Source organism: Pyrus communis, chromosome 6, assembly GCF_963583255.1.
Source record: "Pyrus communis chromosome 6, drPyrComm1.1, whole genome shotgun sequence".
Taxonomy (NCBI): Eukaryota; Viridiplantae; Streptophyta; class Magnoliopsida; order Rosales; family Rosaceae; genus Pyrus; species Pyrus communis.
This window is the reverse complement of record NC_084808.1, coordinates 5,931,990-5,939,934: the sequence shown is the minus strand read 5'-3', so window position 1 is coordinate 5,939,934 and position 7,945 is coordinate 5,931,990. Positions and strand designations below refer to the sequence as shown.

Sequence of the window (7,945 nt, the reverse complement as noted above, 5' to 3'; positions counted from 1 at the left end):
ATCACGAGAGTGAGGGTTAGTTTGTTATTGATGTGCTTTGAAAAAAAAAAAACTGCTTCTGTTGTGCTGTAAGAATAAGTAGCAGTGAAATAAAGTGGGTAAATATTTATGTAAAACAGTTGTAATTGTGTAAAATAACAAAAAAAAAAATAAAAAAAACAAAACTTACGTGTTTTTCTTCCTTTCTTTTTCTTTTTGCCAAAAAGTTCATGATTGTTTCCTTTTTCCTCTCTTCTTTGTTTCCCTTTCTTTCTAACTTTTTCATTCTTCTTTCTTTATATTTCGTTATGCTAAAATGTTTCTGGCTTTTCTTCCATTTTTCATCAATGATCCCTCTTGAAATTTCAAAGTCCTCACCCACCTTCGTCCCTTCGCATTTCTCTTTGAGTTCCAACGATCTGGAACCTTTGTCCTCACTCTCATTTCTATTTCCTGCATTTCGATTTCCAAGGCATTACATGTTTTGGAAGGTGCGGTGGTGGATGGGTGGGTGGGATCTAGGTTATCATCTAGCAGGGAGTGGGTTGGGATCATGGTCTGCAAGGTGGCGACGGGTGTATTTGGTGGGGATTGGAAAAAAGATTGGGTGGTGAATCTAGGGAGTAAGAAGGGATGGAGGGGATAGGGTGGTGAATCTGGGTAGTGCGGCGCCGGAGAGCGACTGGAGAAAGGGGGTGGAGTCCAGAGCTGGGATGAGAAAGAGAGGGTAAGGTTGCCAGTTTGAAAAATTAATTTAATGGCACTGTTTAGCCGTGTATTGTAATAAAAAACTGGTTTTCCAAAACTGGGTTTTGCTGCCTTGCCTTTTTAGCTTTTTTTTTTTTTTTTTTTTTTTTTTTTTTTTTTTTTTTCCCACCCAAAACTATGAAAAAATTGATTTTGAAAGTTTACCTAATGTGAAAAATGTTTTTTTTCGTAACTGCTTTTTTTGTTAAAGTTAAGTAGTATCTAATTGGTACTGAATTTGAAAGTGAAATCTCCCACATCTCTACGAAACAAAAACTAAAAGGCTAAAACCCAATAAAACCTTCCCTTTTTAAAAGTCCTTTCCTCCCAATCCCCTTCCCAAAAAACTAGGATTCTCTTTTCTCGTCTTTTTATCCATTTCCATCCCTTTTTATCTTCATTTTTCACATTAAAACATTGATGTGACTTAACTGTTCAAATAAGAGGGGACGGAAGGGAGGGAAAAAAGAATGAAAGAATCATACTCCCTAAAACCCAAACGCCCAAACCAACCACCACACTCCACGGCCATGATGCAAGCCACTCTCCTCACTCCACCTCCACGCCCTACCCCCACCGCCGCTGCCGTCAAGTCCCCACTACCACCCCCTCATGGGCCCCGCCACCACGGACCCCCATTCTTTGTCAGAGCCTCTGTTTCTGAGGCCGCCCAATCGCCGCCCTCCATCTCCGTCGAATCACCCCCGCCCCCGTCTGCAAAGCAGCACCAAAAGCTCAACAGGTACAGCTCCCGCATCACGGAGCCCAAGTCCCAGGGTGGGTCCCGGGCCATTCTGCACGGGGTGGGCCTCTCCAAGGAGGATTTGAGCAAGCCCCATATCGGCATATCGTCGGTCTGGTACGAAGGGAACGCCTGCAATATGCACCTGCTGGGCCTCTCGGAAGCCGTCAAGGAAGGGGTCCGAGAGGTCGGCATGGTGGGGTTCCGGTTCAACACGGTCGGGGTCAGTGATGCTATTTCCATGGGTACCAGAGGAATGTGCTACAGCTTGCAGTCTCGGGACTTGATTGCCGACAGCATCGAGACTGTTATGGGCGCTCAGTAGTACGACGGCAACATCTCCATCCCTGGCTGTGACAAAAATGTGAGTCTTTTTTCTGGGAATTTACTAAATTCCCTATTGTTATTGTGGATGGAAATGTGGGTCCTGTGTTGCTCTGTAATTTGAAATTTGATTTGTGATTCTTCGGGGTTTATCTTTCTGCTTGTTTTTCGTAAACCATGTGCTTTCGTTTGGGTCATTAGTCATATAGCATTCGTAAAGCTATGTTTTCGATTGAAAAGATGGTCTTTTCTTTCTACACTAGAGACGGCGGTATCTTAATAATTCAGGTGTTTGACATGTAAGACTAAACTTGTCGAAAACATAAGTTAAAAGATAAAGCTCATGAACCACAAATTTATACAAGCATTAAAATCACAATACAATAAACATAATAACAAACTAACCCGTAGCAGTAGAAGAAGCCAAATCAGACTTCTAAACAGTGCACCTTCTCCTCTCTTGCAAACCCAAAAGTACTCAAACTAACAATAGGTCTTAGTTCAATATTGAGCGAATATTTTGTGAGAGCAGTGGTCATTATTTATAATAGATCAATCCTAATTTGTTCTCCTATTAGAATCACCATAGGATACCAAATATGAATTCAAATCATATTTGAATTACAATCCTACAAGAATTAGGATAGTTTTAAGCTTTCTAGCAAGACTTTTCTATGTCAATTGAAACACTTCAACCGGCTATAATATTCAATTTCATACTCATATTCTTACATTCTCTCACTTGAGTATGAAACATATTAATCACACAGCCTTTCATATTCATAGAAGTGATCGCCAAATCTTTTGGATAACAAAAGCGTAACCTCACATACAACTTACATATGCATTTTAAAATATGGAACTTAAGAATCTTTTCTGTTACATCGCAGAATTAACCCAAAAATCACAACATACTTAATTTGCACTGTGTAATTACGTGAACCAACTGATGTAGCAAAACCAAACCAATACTTAACACAACCAAGTTAGATACAAGTTAATATCAACTGTATTAACTAACAGTCATTGCAATACACTGAATGTCTTATCAGAATCCATACATGAAACCAAATTCGTTTCCTTTTGAATGCTAACCGATATGATAGGATCCTTCTGCAGTTTCAATCCTATTCCTTAACAATTCATATAATCCTCTTATCATATGATCTTCTATACCAGTTTGAATCATACCAGCTGTCAAAATCAAAACCAACTTACTATCATGCTCATATCCTTATATCTTATATTCTCCCACTTGAGCATGAACTAAGCAAAATTTTCAGCTGCACAAACTTTTAATAGAAGTGATCAATGTGATCAATTATTCTCATCACATAAGAGTTTTTCACATCACATACATTATATCTATACATTTCAAAATGCAGAATCAAAGAAGTATTGCCGTAACCGATATGCAAACAGATTCCATGATCACATGCATCCAATTTGTATTTACAACAATGTGATTTTACTTGACCAGAACAAACACATAAATTGGTTTGCTCCCACTATATCAAGTCAAGTTTAGTTCCAGCAAATAGCACTAAACTTCTCATTACTTAAACAAGACTCTGGATTAAATTTCTGAATCTTGGTACTTCTGGATCTGTACTTTGCATATGTTTCCATGAAATAGTTCTCTTATTATTGGAGTTCGTATCACTGACCTACAATATCTTGGAACATATTATAACTTCTTTACTACACTATCATCTGATGATTGATGTGGTGTGATTGACATCATAGTTGCTCTCAAATTAATCTGCTTGTTGGATATGTTCTTTTCAATAGAAAAATATGTGGGCTATTGGTTAGATAATATTTGTTTTATTTATCTTTCTTGTCTTCCTTGCAGCCTGGGCACTTCCAAGGCAATACTTTGATATAGTATCTGCATTTCAGGTATGCATTCTAATTTGAGGTTTGAATACTAATGTCAGAGATGCCTACTTTTGGTTCTGAGTAAAAAGATATCTGTCCTGTTAACTGGTTTTCTGTATTTCGTAGTTGTGGTCTTGTTTTCATCTTGCTTTTGTTTCTTTGGTATAAGAAATGATATGTGTTTTGAACCTCTTTCCATTTCCTTTGTGAAGCCGTCACTGAATGTGACAAAGATGAAAATTTCTATTTTATTCTAGTAGATACATGAAGTGCCACATTCTGTAGCTTCCACAGTAATATAACATGCGGAATTGGATTTATTTGTGTTTACTTTTTCATTTTAGTAAAATTGTTTCCAAGACCAGTAATGTAGTGCAATATGCGCTAGTTCAGTTAATTGACTAAATCTCCAAAAATGTCTACATAGTTTTGTTTGCATTTGGTACAAATGGCTGTTCTTTCAATTTTCTCATCAATAAATAAGCTAGTATCTACATAAAGATTTATGAAGGGTTATGGGAGAAGGGAAAGTCACTCAAGATCACTATTCTAAAAATCCCCCGCCTAGTGCCACCTAAGCCGCCCCGCCTAACCCCGCCTAGGTGCTAGGCGGCTAGCCACCATCCCGATTATCCCTAGGTGTTTGAAAATTAAGAAAGGGTGCCTAGACCTAGACGCTAGGTGGAAAATGTTAACTCACACATCAGTTTTTCTGTCTGATAATATCTTAATGTAAATATCATTTGCACTTAAAATAAAAAGCTGCTTCAGAACATAAATCGCTATGTTTGCAATGTGAAGTTAAAATTATTCATAAAATTTGTATTTTTTTATTAGAGTTTAATTAGCTTACTGTATAAATTTTAAAGTTTTGTCCCTTAGTTCCTTGTGTGGTAGTGTGTTGGATAGTACCTTTAGCTTATATGACAAGTGTACCTCTTAGATCCTTTCCTAGCTTATGGCTTACATGCCATTGGATCACCATATGTCACAATCTGATGGAGTCCTACATTAGGTTTGGATCTGTGCAACATTCCCTTACATAAGGAATGTAGCCGTTTTGGTGTAATCATCAACCTTTACTGAAATGGAATAGTTTTGCAAAGCTTTCTTCATCTTCTTCATTTGGTTGTTCTACATTTTCTTGAAATACAAAACAGTTTTTATAAACATTTTCATTTTTAATTGTTTCCTTTTTTTTTTTTTTTTTTTTTTTTATTTTATCGTTTTGCAGTGTTATGGAGAATATGTAAGTGGATCCATAAGCGATGAGCAGCGAAAGAATGTTGTCCTGAACTCTTGTCCTGGAGCTAGGGCTTGTGGTGGGATGTATACTGCTAATACGATGGCTTCTGTCATTGAAGTTATGGGAATGTCTATTCCTTACAGGTACAGATGCCTTCAGAGCAGAATTTAATTTAATTTCTGAAAGCAACCTATTTCTTATTTTTATTTTCATTGTTGCTTTTTTTCTTCTCTAAAAGCTCTTCTACGCCTGCTGAAGATCCATTGAAATTGGATGAGTGCTGATTGGCTGGGAAATACCTCTTGGAATTACTAAAAATGGATTTGAAACCTCAAGATATTATTACTCCAAAGTCACTACATAATGCTATGGTTACTGTCATGGCACTGGGGGGGGTCAACCAATGCTGGTCTGCACTTGATTGCTATTGAGAGGTGAGAAGCCAGATTTCTAGTATACTAATAATTGTCTTGCATGAAAATATCAACTGACAAGATTCTTGGCAGGTCTGTTGGTTTGGAATTAACTCTAGATGATTTTCAGAAGGTTAGCGATATGGTTCCATTTCTTGCATATCTTAAGCCTAGTGGCAAGTATGTCATGGAGGATGTACACAAGGTATCCTTTCTTGCACTCAATGTAACATTTGGTGGCATATTTTGCGGGTATATGCCATCTGTTTTATCAGTTCTGGGCTGGTGCTTATTTCTCTTGACGAGCAAGTAATGGTTCTTTTAATAGATTGGAGGAACACCAGCAGTCCTTCGGTACCTTTTGGAGAATGGGTTGTTGCAGGGGATTGTATGACTGGTATGCATGTTAAAAATCTACAGATCGTTTGAATATTTGGAATTAATAGTTTAAACTGTAATTCATATAACATTAACATAAGGACATCTGTTATGCAGTCACCAGGAGGACACTGGCTGAGAATGCAGAAAGTTTCCTTCCTTTGTCTATAGGACAGGCAAGATAGCTATCTTCTCTTAAATTGACTACGTTTCTGTCAATAAATCATGTGTTTGAAGACCAACATTTAACACACCTGTCTCATGCTTCTTTTTTTCTTTTTTTTTTTTTTTGAAAGTTTCTTACTTTTTCCTTTCATTCATTCAGGATATACAAGGCCCTTGGAAAACCCTATCAAGAAAACCAGCCATCTGCAAATATTATACAGAAATCTTGCACCAGAGGGTTCTGTAGCAAAAATTACAGGAAAAGAGGGGCTACATTTCTCTGGTGCTGTTTTCTGTTATTTGTTTAGTTAGTACTTGTTTCTCTCCTTTTTAATATAAAACACCCTTAACTGCTGAGTTGTTGATTAAAAATACTCCAGGTCCTGCACTTGTCTTTGAAGGAGAGGAGTCCATGATTGCAGCTATCTCAGAGGATCCTATGAGTTTTAAGGTCGATTATTGTTCCATGATTGCAGATATCTATGGAAATAATTTGTTCACAAACTTACAAGTTGAAAATTCTGGTCTTGGATAAAACAAAAAATCAAAATTTCCGTAATGCTTAACGAAATCTTAGTGAGAGATCTTTTTTCTGTTTGAATCCTAGGCATAATGCTTTAAAATGAACTGGATTGTCAAAAAGGAATATGTAAATACTTGTATTTGTATTTGTCATCTTCCAGGGGAAAGTAGTTGTTATTAGAGGAGAGGGGCCAAAGGGAGGACCAGGCATGCCCGAATTGTTAACACCAACCAGTGCAATAATGGGTGCAGGACTAGGAAAGGTAGCGCTATTCAAATTCTATTTTTTGGTTGTGCTTGCTTGGGTGATCCCTTCAAGTTCAAGCTGCATTGCACTGCTTTTTTAGTTGGTATGTTGCTATTGTTTCCTAATGGACGTTTCATTGGGTATTGCCTTCTGGTCTTGCAGGAGGTTGCTTTATTGACGGATGGTAGATTTTCAGGTGGTTCGCATGGATTTGTTGTTGGCCACATATGTCCTGAAGCACGGGTGTTTTTAATGTATCATTCATTTTTCCGCGAGCTTCATGTCATGTTACTGGATTTACATAAAAACTTTGGCGCCTTGATCGCTACTGAAAATTTAGTTGTGTTCCACAAAGAGAATGAAAAACTAATGTGTTGCAACTTGAAAGCGATAAGAAAGATGAAAAAAGAGTGCTGATTGTGAATTGTTTTCAGGAAGGTGGTCCTATTGGATTAATTGAGAATGGGGACATGATCAACGTTGATGTCGCAAACAAGAGAATGGATGTCCAGTTAACCGATCAAGAGATGGACATGCGGAAAGACAAGTATATTCCCCCATCATACAAGGCTAACCGTGGAATTTCGTACAAGGTTCGTATGTCAGAATCTTGTTCTGCAACCATTCTCCCCGTATTATGAGTGTTATATCTTCTTTATGTGCAGTACATCAAGAACGTGGAGCCGGCTTCAAGGGGATGCGTGACTGATGAGTAGGAGTGGTAGGAAGCTCAAATTGCCAACCGCTTATTTTTCATTACAATTCATTTGTTGGCATTTGTTTGGAAGTGGCCTTCGATCTGATTGCCGGATGCTACTTTTCCTTCGAGGTTGTTGTATGCAACTGTAAATGAAGACAAGAAATGGAGATTTGATAGTGACGATGGAATTCCGCCTGTCAGATGATTTCTTGAGAGGTCTAATTTTTCCAAGCTTGTGAGGTTCCATGTTTGGTTTGGAATAGCAGTTACAGCGACCACACTTGAAATTGCTGTCTACGCCTTTGAATTATGCTCTGGAAAAATCTGAATTTGAAATGAAAATAACAGAACCAATCTGCTAGCAATTATGCTTTGAAAAAGGCGCTGATTTTGTTCCTAAACATTAAATTTTTTTGAAATGAATTGAAAACACTTGCATAAATCGTTTCATATTTTAATTGCAGAATTTAAAATTTCAAAATCATCATCCATCATTCAAAAAAGAGTTTTTTTTCGTTTTCTATTTTTTTTTTCTTCTTCTATGAGAGCATCTTAGGGTTTTAGTTATAATGAACGTAGGATAAAGATTGCATGATGGTAA

At 37.4% G+C, this 7,945-nt stretch overlaps 1 pseudogene; it reads left to right on the top strand.

Annotated features, from left to right (window-relative positions):
* The first annotated feature begins 1,216 nt into the window (after nucleotides 1-1,216).
* Nucleotides 1,217-7,700, top strand: LOC137735970 (dihydroxy-acid dehydratase, chloroplastic-like; annotated as a pseudogene).
* The last annotated feature ends 245 nt before the right edge of the window (nucleotides 7,701-7,945 follow it).